At 40.4% G+C, this 18,004-nt stretch overlaps 2 long non-coding RNA genes across 3 annotated transcripts in view; one reads left to right on the forward strand and one right to left on the reverse strand.

Moving 5' to 3' along the window:
• LOC112058687 (uncharacterized) overlaps positions 1-16,351 on the forward strand; it is a 130,418-nt gene extending 114,067 nt beyond the window's left edge. For both annotated transcript variants that reach the window (XR_010593813.1, XR_002887824.3), the window contains exon 4: positions 11,669-16,351. This is a non-coding gene — a long non-coding RNA (uncharacterized LOC112058687). The remainder of the gene's footprint in view (positions 1-11,668) is intronic.
• LOC135976572 (uncharacterized) lies at positions 11,422-14,700 on the reverse strand. Its single transcript, XR_010593814.1, has 3 exons — positions 14,562-14,700; positions 12,222-12,319; positions 11,422-11,507 (listed from the first exon to the last, which is right to left on the reverse strand). It is a non-coding gene; the product is annotated as an uncharacterized LOC135976572 (long non-coding RNA).
• Positions 16,352-18,004: the final 1,653 nt, after the last annotated feature.

The raw sequence follows: 18,004 nt of genomic DNA on the forward strand, positions 1-18,004 counted from the left end.
CTCTTATTATGTGTTTGTACCATGCCTAGCACAATGGGCCCCTAATCTTGAGTTGCCACAATTGTGCCAATTAAAATACCACCACTAAAGGAAGCAGAGATGCCCTATTGCCTGGCTAGGGTGACCAGACAGCAAGAGTGAAAAATTGGGACGGGGGGGGGGGGTGTTATAGGAGCCTACATAAGAAAAAGACCCCAAAATCAGGACTGTCCCTATAAAATCAGGACATCTGGTCACCCTATGCCTGGCTCATTTAAAGCTATGCCAGAGAAGTACTCGAACAAAGATTGTTTTATAAAGTCTCAAAACTTGCATTTGGATTGGCTAATATTTTCAGTAACTACATTTGGGAACCGAGGTCTACTTGGCAGGCACCTCCGCATTCTAGTATCGCATTCACTTGGAATTATTTGATGAAAATGCTTAACTTTTTTCCAGTACAGAAGCCCAAATCCTGGTCCCACTGAAGTCAATAGCTAAAGTAGTGCCTGTGGTCCTCAACCTTTTCCATACTGTGACTCCACGTTACCCCAGAAAAATGCATTGGGACCCCCTTTCCCACCTAACCATAAATATTGGAGGGTAGTTGCAACCTCTGGGCCTGTTCATACCCTCAAGCTATGGACTATGGACTGGCAGCTTTCCAAGGAGTTCAAAGATCAGTCTAGCTGGGGTGAGAAGCTAGCAATAACGCTTTGTCCACAGCTCTCAGTACAACTCTGTAGACAGCCCCAAAATTAATTATACTGGTAGGTCACAGTGCCACCGATTGCAACAGTATTCACAGTTGGTTGTTTTACTAATGGCCCTCCTAGCCAATAGGAATATAGCAACTGTATGGTAATCCAATTTAGCTCACATCCTCTGAACAAATTAACCCTTGGGTTCTGCATTAAACTCACCATGCAAAGCATGTATCTACCAAGTGTCAAAAGATACCAGGGCAGTCCAATACCTGGCAAACAGAAAGAGCTATGTAACATCATCCATCATATTGTAAAGCTCACCATTTCCATCCTCCAGAAAGGTTTACGACAGGACATACAATTGATGCATCCGAAGAAGTGGGCTGTAGTCCACGAAAGCTTATGCTCTAATAAATTTGTTAGTCTCTAAGGTGCCACAAGTACTCCTGTTCTTTTTGCGGATACAGACTAACACGGCTGCTACTCTGAAACCAATTGATGTACAGTTACCCACAGAAATTTATTATTAAAACAGAGATTTAAAAATATGCACGCAAAGGTTAAAAAAAATATTCTACATTAACAAAACCGATTTTTAAGTATGAAACAGTCATTTGCCAGGTTTTCAAAGCCATCTGTTTTCAAAGCCTACCTTCCTTGTTGTTTACCACAGGCTGTCTATCTGTTTTAACAACCTCCAGTGGGATTTCACACACCTCATTATGCAAAAGCACTACTTATGCATTCACTCCAGCACTTGTCTAACTAATCTGCACTCATAACACCTTCCCCGGAAGATGCAGCATCCCTCTTCAGAGGCTGCAGATCAAAAACAATAGTAGATGGTGTCATAGCAAGAGAAAACATAGCCTCCTGTGTATTACTGTTACGGTACAGCCCTGATCGGAGACTGCTTGGAGCTTATAAATGAAAATAACAAACACAACCATCCTATCGCAAGAGGTTTTGCATTATGTCTAAGATTAAAAACTAGCATATTTTTTTTTAAGTTTAGATAGACTATTCTTCATGGACTTCTAGGGCTTAATTCTGGCAAGGCGCTGAGCACTCCCAGCTTGCGCTGATTAAAGGCACTCAGTATGTCATTTAAACAACACATCATTCGCAAGTTTTCCATCTGTACCAAGTGGCTCTGACCTCTGACAGAGCATTAAACTGCTGTTTTCAGCCTCCTTTCGCCTCCCACTGCTCCCTCCCTCCAGATATGTTCACATAATTGGCGGATCATTGACAACAACAGACCTTCAGGACTGCTATGGTCTGTCATGTCAAGGCCTGCTTGGGGACCCTTTAAACACACATCCTTGACATAATCCATCATGTTAAGAGCTTGCTGGGGAGGCTTTAATTCATGGATTATTAACACGAGAGACTATAATATCTGGAGCCGTTATGGTCTATCACACCAGGTTAGCTGCCGTGCATCCTCAGTAGCTATGTAGAATTAAAAAAAAAAAAAAAAAAATTACTCCCATTGACATATTTGATCAGGTGTATTTAGAGGTTTCCAGGTCAAACGTCTCAGAATTCTTTTTAATTATTCCCCCCTCACAACCCCCGCCAAACAATCCACATTGTCTGGAAAATATTGAAGACCTCTTGGCGTTTCTGTTTGTTGTAAATCTAGAACTAAAAACAAAAACAGTTGCCGCCCAACTGATTTTAAACTACATTTAGTTTAGAAAGGGTAGGAAAAAAAATCTTTCTCATGGACTAAGCACTTGCAATCCGCATTAGCCATAAAAATTCAATCTTTCCTGACACTGAGTTATAAACTGCTGGGGGGAAAATACCTTATCTGTAGATAGCACTTTTCATCTGCAGAGCTCCTTTGTAAAGTACTCTGAGATAAGCATCATCCCCATTCTACACATTGGGAACTGAGACAAAAAGTAACTTTTCACGTTCATCTGGCAGATCCAAGACTAGAACCCTCGTCTTCTGAGCATCACTCCATCTCGCAACCCTCTGGGCCTCTCACTAATGGTTAACAAATCATTTCTTTCTTTCCTGATTTAGAAGGGGATTAACACATTCAAGGTTGAATTAGGATTAGAGCCGGGTGACATTTTTCAAACAATTTTTTTTCCCAGTGACAAACGCAGATTCAGCAACATTGAAATGTTTTGTAAGTGCATGTTGGTTTTGCTGAATTACTTGAGTTAAAAAAAAAAAAACATTAAAAACATTTTAAAAGGCCCAGTGTGTAAAATATTCTACCATTATAAATGTCCATTCATCCTTTTGGTACGTTCCTTTTAAGCATTTTTAACCCTTCTTCCTCCACCCACTCCCATTCACCCACCTTATTTTCCCGCCCCCCACCCCTTTTTTTTTTTTTATAGACCCCTCCCCAGTCCCTGTCTCTGATGGCTAACAAGCATGGCAATGCATGTAATATAACAAGGGAGTTTCACAGCTCCTGGTAAGAGCAATTTCACGGACAAGTTTAATTTGTCCTTGTTGTTTCCATTTATAGTCCCCTTTGAATAATCATACAACATGACTTGTTTCATCAAGTCCTCAAAGTCCCAGAGCAGCTGCCTTCAGCACAGGCTGCTTGTGGCGCAGTATTGATAGTAGCTCTTTCAGTCTTGGCTAAGATAACGCTTTGAGTGGTCATGCAATTTTGTACTGAATTATCTCGTCTCAAGAGCAAATGGTGATAAAGTTAATATCTCAAGAGACACGAACACAGCGTCAGCATTTGCATCTCTCCCTGCCTCGGTTTCCCATATGTAAAATGGAGATAGTATTACCCACATTTGTAACGCACTTTGGTCTTCGATAACACCCTTTACTAAAAGACCTCACGTATTATAGTTAATTCTAGATCCTGTGTATACAATACAGATATTCTAGAGAAATATTAAGTAAAAACACTGCATTATATGTCTTCATTATGGTATATTTTTTTTCCATTCTCCCTCTGTATTTATCTTTCCAATCCTTTCTTCCTTCACTCAGTTTCTCCAAAGGCTCCTGAATACTTGTGTCCACAATACAGATGCAATTGGATAAATAAGCAAATCCCTCGCAAATTTTCAATGTGTAACCACACAGAGATGCGAGTGATCCTATGAGCAATGTCAATCTATTAGGAGGCCCCATCTCACATATGTGGGGGTACTGTGTTAAAAAACATATTTAAACACTGTTTAGATATGCAGAGCTCACTCCAAAGGGTACTGGAGCCCTGTGCTCATAGACTTTAAAGCCAGACCATCTAGTCTGATTGCAGGCCACAAGACCACACCCACCCACTCCTGTAGTAGGCCCATAACGTCTGGCTGAGATAATGAAGTCCTCAAATCTTATTTTAAAGATTTCAGCTAAAACTGGACCAGGCTGGCTTTAGCAGGTGTAAACACCACTTTCACCAGAACAATTTCAGCCAGCAGAATGACAGTCTGAACAGCACTAAAACGATTTAGACAAATGGTCCTTCCTACTGTTGCCCTGCTGTGCACCACTGGCCTTTCAGAATCTCCCAGAATCTGCTGCTTTTAGGACCTGTGCCCCGAACTATGGGATAGCCAGCCAGCAGGGACACTGCAACTGAAACAGTTTAGAACAGCACTAACGTGGACGTGGGGCAAAACTGAGTCACAGAGGGACGCACCGAAATGTTTGTGCTTCAGCTGGCATGGTCCCATCACTTCATTTAGGAACAGTTCAATTCTCTAGGGTAGATCTGGCCTAGGGGGCCAGAGTTGAAAATCTGGATACTTCTCACATTATCAGACACAATACAAGACTCTGCCCTCCCTATCATGCTGTTTTCCCGGAATGGCTACCTGGTTGTGTTTCTATCACTTAACTTTTTTACAACAATAGGTGGTTGACCTATCACTCAGGCCCCAACCTAGAGAACCAAAGGACTGCTTTTTGTCCCTATCCTTTCACCTGTCTGGCTTGGGTGTCTCTCCGTTGACCAGCATAGCTCTCAGGGTCATTGGAACGCACAAGTCTTCCCACCATGTCAAGGTGCACTTCCAGGAAAGGGGCGTTGAGAGCCGGAAACTCTGAGTATGCCTACACAGCAATGAGAGGTGTGACTGCAGCATGTGTAGACAGTCCCAAGCTAGGGTGACCAAATGTCCCGATTTTATAGGGACAGTCCTGATTTTTGGGTCTTTTTCTTATATAGGCTCCTATCACCCCCCACCCCCGTCCCGATTTTTCACACTTGCTGTATGGTCACTCTAACCCAAGCCAACTTTGATCCAGCTAGCTTGAGTAACAATACCAGTGAAGGCATCATGGGCTGTAGAATCCCACCTGGGACCCTTGGTAGTGGCTACCCTGCATGGCCATGGCTTCACTGCTATTGTTATTGGAGCTAGCTAGATCAAAGCTAGCTCAGGTGTGCCTCCACCTGCGGCATTCATACCTCTAATGGCAGCAATCACATACCCTAGGTCAGCAAATGCCCTTCTCAAATGCCCTTTTCTAGTCCCACCCGTGATTTAGTCTAGAAAACGGTTTTGTTTTGCCCACACACTGGCCATTTAAAACCCAATAAAAGCCAGGCTACCAGGCAAGTTGTTTATTTAAACAGAGTTTTCAAATATGCAGTACTGGCAGCCTAAAATCATTGCTCTTTGAGGAGTTAAAATTGTGTATATTTCAACACTGCTAAGGTTGTAGCAGATAGACAGGAGCTCACATATTCCAATGGTAGAGCTAACGCTTTGTTCTTAAATCACACCATTGTGAGCAGCCAAATGGATTGTTATTTTAATTTAACTTGCTATAACAATTCCACTTCTGGACTGAGAACAAGTGTAACAAATTTCAGCTCAAAGGAAATAAATGCCTCTTGATTGCATATAAGTATTGGTTCAATAGCCCGTAATGCCTCTGGTGTAGATGTGTGTTTAGGATCGGGCAAGTTCTCAGAGGCATATTTATCCATCATTCAGTACCGATTCCTTCAGCTGCTGATGTAACATTAGAAAGAGACATCGTCAAGCAGGCTGCCCTGTATCACATATCCCCGCTCCACACGCTCCATGTTTTCATTATCTGTTTAGGGCCCGCTTACTCTGTTAACACCTGCATGTCAGTCAATCAGCAGGAATAAGACTGGCAGAATCTTCCCCTTAGGTTGTAAGCTCTCCAGGGCAGTGAACATTGTTCTCTGACTTGTCTGTAGAGCACCTGCACCCTATTGGAGCTATAGCAATAAGTAGTGCTTCATATGTTTCCATGTTGTATCAACTTCTACATAACAAACATTCATTTCCCATTTTCCCTTTCTTTCTTGCTCTAAAACATTCTTCATTGCGGTTCCGTCTTAAAATAAAAAAAAATAGAGGGTCAGAACTAGATCTCTGAAGATGGATATAAATCTCTCTCCTTAGGTTTCTAATGAAGCTTGAAATGAACATGGCTTTTTATTTCATTGTCATCTCTTAGAGATTTTCAACTCTTTGGGACAAGGACCCGTTTCTTCCTGTCCTACGTGCTGTACAGTAAATAAATAATTAGCTAGGTCTTCGCTGCTTCAAGAGGAAATACACGAGACAAATTACAAGCCATAAGCCATAGCATCTTGGAGACAGCGTGCTGGATTTATTTAATAAGTTTGCACAAATGGAAAGTTATTCCTCCATAGAGTCTAACCCTTTTCAAGCAGGTCAATGATTAATGTTTAATAGAAATTGTAAAATAGTTTAGGCTTAAAGTGGGGAGTGGGGATGCTATGTAAACCCTGAGTGCCAGAGAGTGAGCTGTTTAGGGTTATGTATCCACCCTAGAGTTAAGTCTTACTATGTTTGCTGGGGAGAACCTAGACAAAATATTTTGCCCTGTTTAGCTAATCTTCGGTACCTACATGGTTCCCATTACTGTAATCTATTTGCCCTCAGCACTGCATGGGGAAGTTCTATTATTCCCATTTTAGGAATGGGGAACCAGGGCACAGAGAGGCTAAGTGACTTGCCCAAGGTCACACTGGAAGTCTGTGACAGAGCAGGGAATTGAATCTAGGTGTTTCAAGTACCAAACTAATGCCATTGTATTAGGTACTATATTCTCCTTTTATCTTACATTTGCATGTGGTTGCATCCTTGACCATCTTGACTAATAGCCATTGAAAGACCTATCTCCAGGAACTTATCTAACTCTTTTTTGAGCCCGGGTATACTTTTAGCCTTCACAACCTCCCCTGGCAATGAGTTCCACGCGTTGATTTAGAAAGATTGGGCAGCTTTTCCCAGCATAGCTGAACTCCTGGGTTCTTTTGTCCAATTTTAATATGCCCCACCTTACCAGTTATTAACTCTCTCAATATAAACCATATAGATTTAATAATCTGACAAATAAAACTTCTCATTTTGTAAATATAGAATCTTCTTCTACTGTAGGGGGTCAAAGACCAACACCAACATTTTCAACCTGGAGTGCCCATCTAACATTTATATTTTTAGAGGTATTGACACCTGATTTTGCCACTGAATGTAAATGAAAGATGCAGCACCTTTGAAAATGAGTCCATTTATTTAGGTTCCTAAATATGGATTTTGGTGCCTACCTTTAGGCAACCAAGTTAGAAAATTTGGCCTAAGTGCTTAGTAAATAGGTACAGTGACATGCTGTAAAAACAGCATATTTCTTACTATGGGCTGGACAAGGTCTCAGTTTCCATATTTCAGAATCTCTATTTGCTTTAAATTTGGTAGTAGCCTGTACATAGAAATCATGCATCCGTGTATAAGCCCTGAATGCTATACCTAGAACTGTCCTAAGATATAAAATCAGATGGTGTTATGGCATGGCAACTTGCTTTCATTACTGGGCAGCAAGTAGTTGAAACATTCTCTCTGAAATTCTTCACATTAGGGATGAAACTGAACCAAACCCCCACATCTGGATGTCAGCCTCACTGACTGACAGAAATAAAACCTTGCATAGAATCCTGGTCCCCACTTCAGTCAATGGAAAAACTTCCAAGGACTTACTAAGGTCAGAATTTCACTCCATGCATATCTTTATTCCCAAATGCTGGTAGCTCAAAATGCAGACGTGAGCCCATATTTTCACAGAGTCCAGAGTATTTGGTTTTTCCTTCAGTCTGGAGATAGGTTCATGCAAAATCTGATATTTTATTATGGTTTATTGGTATTATCATAGCACTTAGGAGCTCTGTTCATGGATCAGGAGCCCATTGTGCTAAGTGCTGCACAAACAGAACAAAAAGACAGTTCCTGCCCCAAAGAGCTTCCAATCTAAGTAATAGATCTGGGATTTTGGTTCCAGCAGGGACACAAAGCTTCAGTATGTAGCTTGTTTTCTTTTAAAACTGGCCACTACAGCATTGGCCATAGTATAGAGAGTCAAGCTTCAAATGATTTCCTTTCATATCATTCGCCATGACGTTTGAGCTCCTAATCCTCACTCTTAAGACGCACTGTCAATCAACAGCCATGTCCATCTCTACTCATTTAATCTTTCACTCCTCCTTCCTAACCATTCCCCACTCTTAAAGTCACACTTTCTTTCATGCCACCCTGGACATTTGGAAAAAAGAGTCCCTTTTCCCATACACCAAATGCCTTTCTCTTCCTTCTTCCAGGCCCACTTCTCTAATTACGCTTTCCTATGCGGACTCAATGCCATCTCAGAACCGTACCACTGTCTCATACATCATATTTGTCCACAAAAGACAGAAGAAGAGGTGTGGCATTTTCTAAAGCATGTAAGTCACTTAAGGAACACACAACCCTTTGAATTTCAATAGGTCTTGGACGCTTGAGTAATTTAGATGCTTTTGAAAACCTCACCTGAGGTCTCTGCCTCAAAAGCTTATAATCCAGTTCTAAGTATCATGTGCACTTACCGTGACACTATATAAATAAATAGATACTAAATGAAATCAGCAGACAGCAAGAAACACACCACCCCCAAAAGACCAGTCCAAAATCAGAGGAAGCATTCATCAGTTTTTGTAGCCAAGTATGCTGAACAGACTCTAAAAAGTGTGTATTTGTTCATGGAGCAAGGACATCAGCGCTGCTAAGAAATATTTGTGATTTACTGGAGAATTCTGGGTGCACAAGGTAAAATGGTACATCACAAGTTTGATGTGCTCTTTTGAATGCCAACAACCACTCTGATTTTCTAGCTCACAGCTTCTTCAGAGCTCTGCCAGTGTCAGAAATCTGGCAACAAAGCGGGAGCCTGTGATGTGCTCATTTTGAAATCTTGATATCATTGGAACTTGTGAATCAGATGTGTTTGTGGATTAATATTTTTACCCAATTTAGTTCCAGAAATGTGAGGTCTGAAACTGCCAGCTTTCATAACATGCTTTAAGCTGTAGTTTAAAATTTGACTTCACAGGAAAGCTGAAGTGAATTTAATTGACTCCCTCAGACCTGATCTCTCATAACTAGCAGCTACAACATCAATGTTTGGTGAATAAATGTTATTTTTAATTTATTTTAATTTTTAGAAAAACCACATTTCTGTAACCCCAGCAGGGTTTTTTTTTTAAATTGGGTGACTTTTATCCATTGCATTCACTCTACCCCCTTTCATATTCAGTCACCCCGGACTTTCAGCCAGAGTAAACAAGCCCCATTAAATATACAGGGCCACATTTATCTCTAGTGTAATTCCACCAAAGCCAAAAGTATTAACCCAGGAGGGTAAGAATATGGCCCACAGTGCTTGTACACTAGTCCTCTGTGGTCTAGTAGCCATCCGAATGTGAGGTTATTCAAATCCGATTTTGGGTTCCTTGGGTCCCAGTAAAGAATGCTTTGGTCACAGTGAATTGAGCACTTGAGGATGAAGCAGTTTCTGCTGATATTCCGAAACTCAGTCTGACCACCTTAAAGCTTCAACCAAAGACACATTAAATTGTAAAGTGAGCCACATTTGTAGTCGTCTACCATCCAATTGCACTATTTACAAAAGTAATAATTAGCATTTAGATCTTGGTGTTCATATAGACAGACTACATAGCTAAATAAGGGGACAGAACCAAACAAAAGGCCTCTATAGGTCCGGCTGCCAAATGGCATTGTGCCTACTTTGCATTATAGCATCCTTGTTTGCAAAAGGTGATTCCCTCTGAAGTACACCCCAGAAAGGGGAATAAAAAGAACTCACTAACAACGACAAAATGATACCAAACTGCTAGAGCCAGGATGCATTTGACAATAAAACAATATTTTCTGGATTTCTCTTCCCTTGTTGGTTGTCGTCATTCTTGTTTTGTTTCTTTAAACAACAGATGGAATAAAATGAGAGGGCCAAATCCTCAAGCCAATAGAGCTGTAGTGATTCACACCAGATGAGGATCTTTGGCCCAGTTGCATTGTTTCCTGAGAGTAAATTTAACCCTACTAAATCAAGGGGTAAATCAACCCTCAGTGTCCAGTCCAAGTGTCTCAAATGGTCAGGAGTGACATCCCCAGGAGGAAGGGGTGGTTTCCTAATTTCTAATTATCAATGTAAATGGTATACATTTCTTTGCTGAGCTGGTTCACGTTTTCCAATTTTTGTTGTTGTTGTTGTTTTACAAGAACGTTTGCTAAAATTTTGATGCAAAAAACACCCGTCTCCCCTGTGGTAAAACATTGATTAAAACAGAAAAAGTAATTGAATTTTTCCAGGTTTTAACCACATCTATTCAAGTATAAAATAAAGAAATATAATTTTGGGGTGAGCAAAAAATGTCTGACATGACCATTAATCACCATCAAGGGCAAAAATGGTGGTTGTTGGGTTTTGAGGTTTTTTGGGGGGGCGGGGGGCGGGAAAGCAGGGAGGAAAATCCTCTTTTTGCACTTAGCCAGTTGTGTAACTTCTCTTCCCAGTGGGGAGTTTGTGATCAGAGGATTTAGGGCAAAATAAGCGGCTAGAGCTGATGAACTGAAGTGAAAAGAAGAGAGTCTCATTACATACAAATGATATTGGCCATCATGATAAAGAACAAGGAAATTAAAAACAGAACATGGGGGATACAAGCAGCATGTGCAGCTTTTTTAATTATCTCCCTGAATATAGAAAATAATTTCATTTAAGCCAGTTACCTATTGTTGAATTTAAGAAACTGTAGCAACCATTTAAAAAGTCAATTCTCTGTTCTCCAAATACAGTCAAGAGAGAAAACTATCCAGTGCTAAGGTAAACTAAACTCTTTCCAGGGTCATTATGCTAGGGATTCAAAACAGCAGTTTGAGTCCTATTCAATCTAAATGTCTTGTTATATTTGATTTTTGCTCAGATGGAATCCTTTAAGTGGATATGTACTGAACATCACATGAAAGTTCACATCAAATTTTGATTAGTGTTATAAAAATACCAGTCTAACCTTTTCTGTGCTTTTGCAATTACCGCCACTCTGAATTCCAATTATCTCTCCTTTATTAACAATCACTTTTAAACAAAGTTACCATAGCAATGCTATTCTATCCTGATGTGGCTTTTCATTAGGTTACTGGAAAACAGTCTTAACATAATTTTCATCAGAAACTCTTAAAACACACTTCATGTCAGGACCAAGACATAAGATCACCATCACATTTTAAAAAAGAAATTTGTCATAACATAGTAAAGTGAGTATATGTAGCCTGCTTAGTATTTATAGTTCCCTAAAGCCCATTTATAGGATAGTGCCTGTAGCAGAGCGCATTAGAATACATGCATATGTCTGCAGCATGGCTTCAGTGCAGATTTAGCAAAAACAAAATTGATAGCTCACCTAGGCCATGGTCCAAAGAGCACTGAAATCAAAGGGACTCTTTCCGTTGGCGTCAGTCAGTGTTGGCTGAAGCCCTAAGAACTCTGCAAGTGACGATTTAAAATTGAAATCAAAATGGAGAAGCAAACTCAGTCTCTAATCCCTAGCCTCACCTGGATTTCTTCAGGAGGGACACAGGATGCATAATACATTAAATTGTCCTTGGATATCATTGCTTACATTTTGCTATTTCTCTATTTTACAGGCCACATGTAACTGAAATTCATATTAACCTAAGAACGGCCAGACGGGTCAGATCAATGGTCCATCTAGCCCAGTATCCTGTTTTCCAACAGTGACCAGTGCCAGACGCTTCAGAGGGAATGAACAGAACAGGGCCATTATTGAGTGATCTATCCTCCGTCAGCCAGTCCCAGCTTTTGACAGGCAGAAGTTTAGGGACACCCAGCGCATGGGGTGGTGTCCCTGACCATCTTGGTGAATAGCCATTGATGGACCTATCCGCCATGAATTTATCCAGTTCTTTTATGAACCCAGTTATAATTTTGGCTTTCACAACATCCCTTGGCCACGCTTTCCACAGGTTGACAATGACTACTTTTTACCCTTAAAAAGGACACACACATCGTTGGTCTTGGGGATTTTAGGTTTTGCAGGAAGTACTCCTCTCTTTACAGACCTACAGTTGGTTCAATATTTTCCAACCTCAGTCCTGTACCACTAGAATAAAAGGTTCCACACTAAGAGCATTAAGTTTCCAACATGCATTTTAATTAAAACTTTGTTTAACAACCCACCTTATGAAAGATGAATTGATGTACTACGCTGTTCAAACATGTAGCAGCTTCTCCCACTGAATATATTTTGGATTAAATTGGGATAGAGCAAATCCAATCTGGAAAAAAAAAAGATTTTGCAATGAGTAAATATCTTTGTGTCACTGAAGGTACACAGAAGACAGAGGCTATCACATGACAAAGAATGCAAATGTTCTTGATTCTCTTTTAATTCTTTGGGGCCACATTACTCTTACTGCCTGTTTCCCAGTGACAGTCTTACTATGCACACGGACATTTCCTGTTAACACTTGCTCACTCACCACAACCACTTAACACAGAAATGACTTAGCGGATTGGGGTCAATCCTGTTGCCATTAATGTTAGTAAATAAACCCCCACTCTGGTAAGGGGGAGCAGCAATGGACCTTTAATAGCTTGCACCGGTAGGAAAAGGGAAACTACAGCAACAATAGTGACACACAAACGTAACTTTATGCACATGAGCAGCCCACTGCAGCCAATGGAAATACTCACAACTTATGTGCATGAACTTCAACATGAGTAAATGTTTGCCGAACTGGGACCTTAAAGGGTCCTGTACAATTATAGGCTAAGGCCCAGGAAGCTCACCTTTGAGTTAAAAGACCGACATAATATCCAGAGCTAACGTTAGCCGGAAAGGAGATGCAAATAATCTATTAAACTGAATGGGTCAAGCAATTTCGGAAAGCTGGCTCCACTGTTTGATTACAAAAGTAGTATTGTATTGGAACAATTTCATTGTTCATCAGTTAGTTATCAAGACCATACTACCCTTCAGTAGTGTCTTTATAGAGGGGAGGGATAGCTCAATGGTTTGAGCGTTGGCCTGCTAAACTCCGGGTTGTGAGCTCAATCCTTGAGGGGGCCACTTAGGGATCTGGGGCAAAATTGGTCCTGCTAGTGAAGGCAGGGGGCTGGACTCAATGACCTTTCAGGGTCCCTTCCAGCACTATCAGATAGGTATATCTCCAGATATTATATTATTATTAGAATCTAGAATTCCAATTCTGTAGACTCAGGAGTATCCATGTGTTAAGCGACAAAGAGTCCTTATAGACTAACAGACTTGGAGCATAAGCTTTTGTGGGTGAATACCCACTTCGTCAAACACATGTGGTGGAAAATATACTTGACACCATGTGTTAAGGGTTCCCATGTGTTTAAAAACATATGTATCACTCGAACGATGGTCATTGGTATTACTAACTAATGCTTAGCACAAAGTGATGAACAAACACTGACTCAATAACAGACCTTTACTGGATCACTAAGCAGCCAGACCTTTGTTCACCCTTGGGCCACAGGACCGGTCTACCTTCTGTAGTACACGCAGCCTGGTACTTTCCTCCCAGGCCTCCTCCCCCACATTCCCACCACCACCAGCCTGATCCAAATCCCACCGAAATCAATAGGAGTCTTTCCATTTACTTCCATGAGCTTTGGATCAGCCCACTGCACAAGCAGTGAAATGCAAACAGCACATAGATGGAATGAACTATGTTGCATCAAAGGGTTTCTACACTATTTTCAAGTGGTTTTCCCAAAGAAGCCCCAAGGCCTATTACAAAAGGACTTTCTCCCTTCTCCTGGCAAATTCCTTCGTATTACATTGGCTACATAGAAGATTTTCCTTTAGGCTGCTTGATCCTGCCAGTCTGGCCCTGAATGTTGAATCCTAATAAATGATATTTTAGAGATAAATAATTCGACACAGCTCTTGAGTAACTAAAATGATTAAGAATCCTTGCTGTCTTATTTTAATGGTGCGTGTGCGTACACACACACACACACATACACACTTTATATATATGAAAGAGAAATGGGCAACCACCGTATTTTTATTCATTTTGCTTTTCTCCTTTCTCCCTTGCATGTCACTTTATTACCTCCAAGCCAAAATGCTAAGCATGTTTAATACTGGTAATACCCCGGGATTTTTTTTAAATCAGCTCTTCTGCTGTTATAGCCCATTTCTCTCATCTCTCCCCCTCCAGCAACAGCAACTGCAAGTGGGAAGCTGAAATGCCAAAGCAGGTTTCCTGCGGCAAAACTCGGTGCCAGCCATTGTTCTAGCAGCATGCACCTGCTCAATGGTGCTTACGGAGCCATTCCTCTGAATTTTTCCGTCCCTGAGGGGTGACAAATAGGAACAACCACCCTCTTACTATGCTCATCAAACCCCCAAAAGCTTTCTGCTGCTGTCTCTGTAACCTAATCAGCAACTCAGAGATACAAGCTATCAGCAAACAAATGCATCTCCATACCAGCTCCCCTCCACAAGGATGCTCCCTGCCAGCTCTCTCTTTTTCACTTTACCTTCTTTTGAAAAAGCTTCAAGATTGTTGCTTATGTCATGGCAATGTTTCCATTGCTCCTCTTCCCCTGCCAAAATCTGCTATGCCATAGGGACCTGGGGGGGAAGAACACCACAAACAGCCAAATTAAAGCAAATCACTTCTGCAAAAACATGTATTGCCAAAAGGCTGCCAATTACAGCCTCAAAAAATTATGACTGGCAAGTAAGTCCTTTTATACATGCAGCTTGTGGAATTATACATTGAACAAGGAAAGGGCACAAGAACACACACTTTACACAGGACAGATTTTCATTTACTTTTCTCACAAGCTTCATAAAATGGATGAGGTCAGTTGAGATGAATGGAGTTATTCCAATCTAAAGAATGGAAGTAAATGGCTGTTGAAAATGTTGTAGGTCTCATCCAGAAAGGTGCTGAGCACAGACTTCTGTGAGTTACAAATGCATGGCAGTGCTCCAGATCGTACCTTTAACATATTTATAATAGGTTACCTTAGGGTTAAGAGCCCATGCATTAATATTTCAGCAAGGCTATAGTAGTCATAATAAACTATGTGACATAATTCCATTTAGCATTAGTGGTGGCAGAAATAGCAGAAATAAAACAGTCTTGGCTAGAAGCCCCAACCACGATTGGGTCCCATTGTTGCAGGCACTGTCCATACCCAGATTGAGACAAATAGACCCTGTCCTGAAGAGCTTACAATCTACAGGGACAAGAGAAATAAAGAGAGGGAGAGGAAACTGAGGCACAGTGGCATGAAGTGACTTGCCCATGGTCATCTAACATGTCATTGTCAGAGATGGGAATAGAACCAAGATCACCTGACTTTCATTCCAGGGCCCTATCATCCTAATAACCACATGATGTCATTTATATTGCTGTCTGAATTATTTGTTCCAAATAATTTACCCATAAAACATATTCTTTTTTCCTTTTCATGAATTATTTGAGATTAGACTTTGTGCAACTGCAAATATTTTAGCCTAAGGACTGCTTATTTTGATGATGTTTCCCAGCCTGTCTCATTATCTTTTTTATTCACATCCAGCTGTATGTTTCTATCCTAATCTGACCCACACAATGCCATAGAGTGCCTTTTCCAGAGCCTGGTTAAGACTGGGACATGGCTGAAGATTATTTGGCTCAATCCAGACAAAACTGAAGCCAAAATGGGGAAAGCAACCGGAAGACATGGCAGAGATTATATTGACCACTTTGACAGAGATGGTCATTTTGCTACCCAAGTTCTTAGTGTAGAGATGGTGCTAGATTCCCCATTGGTTTTAGTTGATGATACAGCGGTGAGCAAAACCGCCCTTTTCCAGATGCACTCAGCCATAAGGCTTTCCTTCCAGATGAACCCATCTGTGCTTTTATCACTGAAATACACTTGATGCAGGCCACACCTTCTCCACTCAGAGACAGAAGCTTGGAGCCTCCATCTTCTTGTGTTATTTACTCAGGTGTGATCTGTGGAAGCACTTGAGCTAGATGGGAGGGAGCTCCCATAGGACATTCCTTGTAACACCTCCTTGACTTTGCAAGTGGCTATCCTGTTGATTCAGAGTAGCCTGAATCTCTTGAATTTCAGGGCCTAATGCAAAACCTAATTTTTGTTTGAATTATTGGCTGGCTAATTCTGTGTGCAAGAGGTTGGGTTTTGCAATATTGCTGGATATGGACTGCTGTTTGAAATAATTATCTGGATGATTATAAAGCCAAGGATAGGGGCTTGTTTTATACATAAATCAAAGCAAATAAATAAAATAAATACTTTATACATTGGTCATTACTAGCAGTATGTTATTGGTCACCTAAGTTATGTGGTTTTGAATTAGTGAGACGTTATATATGAAATATCTCTATTTATACCCAAGTAACGTTGTTCTCAGGCAAGTAAGGTCATTCATTTCAGGAACTACCATTCCCCCAAAATTGGTGCAAACCTAAATCAGAAGAGTATTCGTTAAAACCTAAGGAAGACACATGCCAAACCTTAGAGCTACATACAATAAGATGAGTGCCTGCAAACACTATTTGTAGTTTTTACCTAGATATAATCATCTATCCCTTTACTTCCTTTGGGTAAAATAAAATTCCAGGTGGATTTTTACCTAAGGATTTTGAAATCTTCATGAAACAAATAATTGCTTTAGGGATTCAAATTCATTAATCAGTTAAATACAAAACACTGGTGGAAATCCAGAGGTAAGGGTGCGACTTGCGCCCTGGTGGGTAGGTATTTCACATATGGTGTTTAAAACCACCCCGTTCCTATAGTCTTGAAATAATAAAGCAGTATAGAGTGGGCCAAGGAATCACTGCTAAAGCCTTAATGTGTGAAGCTGCAGGGTTTTTATCATATGTGATAAACATCCCAAATGGAAGTGACCTTTTAAGGATGGTAAAGGAACACAAAACAATTATTTCTTTAAAACAATGGCAATAACGATTTTTAGAGTGGGACTTGTGCTCCTAAGTCATTGAGATGCTGCTGAAAATTCTATCAAGTAGCTTTCATCCAGAATGCTCCAAAAATGGTTTCTAAACTCCGTTGGTTGTACAAACTATTTTTATTTTGTATAGGCAGAGATGGCAGATCTATCAAAAGAGAATTTTGACCATTTCTGAAATCCGGGGGTGGAATGTGGACATTGTTTCCTGGTACACAGATACACCGCCTAACATTTTAGGGCAGGATGTAAAGATTATAGGTGCATTTTGCAAAAGCAACTAAATCACCTAGAAGTCTAAGTTCTGTTGGCACTTTTGACAATTTTATCCTACATCCACGTCAAACTATACCGCATATATTTTACAAAAGACATCCAATATTCAAGTGAGGATGGATTTACCACTTCCTTGGTAAGATGTATGATTGATTCATTACCGTAATAAGAATGCAACCAAAATGTTGAATAGGCTACATTTCAGGCATTAGACTCTGTATGTCTATACACATGCATATGACAGTGACATTTGTTTCATATTACTTGCCTTATATTTAAGTTCCTGTGATTATACTTCCCTTCCTCGCCCCTCCAAAAATTAACCCAAATATTCCCTTAAGATTCAAAAAGCAATATGCACAAATTATTAATAGTAAAGATGGGCCTAAGTTTCTAAGTTCAGATCTGGATTTGTTCAGCAGTTCAGCTGTGTTTGCATTCTGAGTTTTCTCAAAACCTGTAATCAACAAATATTGTGTAACAAATAGCATGACAGTAACACATGTCCTGGTTCAAGTTGATAAACACTTGTAACATTTTATTTTCTTTGGAGGAGGAGTATTTTATGCTATGACTCATCAGAGAGGGGTGATGGGTCGCACAGTTAATTTACTGTTTTTTTTTAAATGTCAGGAAAACAAATGGAGCAATATAAAAACACCAATAAACCAGCTAACAACAAACCAGCTAGAATATAATCACAAAAGGG

Source organism: Chrysemys picta, chromosome 19 (genome assembly GCF_011386835.1).
Source record: "Chrysemys picta bellii isolate R12L10 chromosome 19, ASM1138683v2, whole genome shotgun sequence".
NCBI lineage: Eukaryota > Metazoa > Chordata > Testudines > Emydidae > Chrysemys > Chrysemys picta.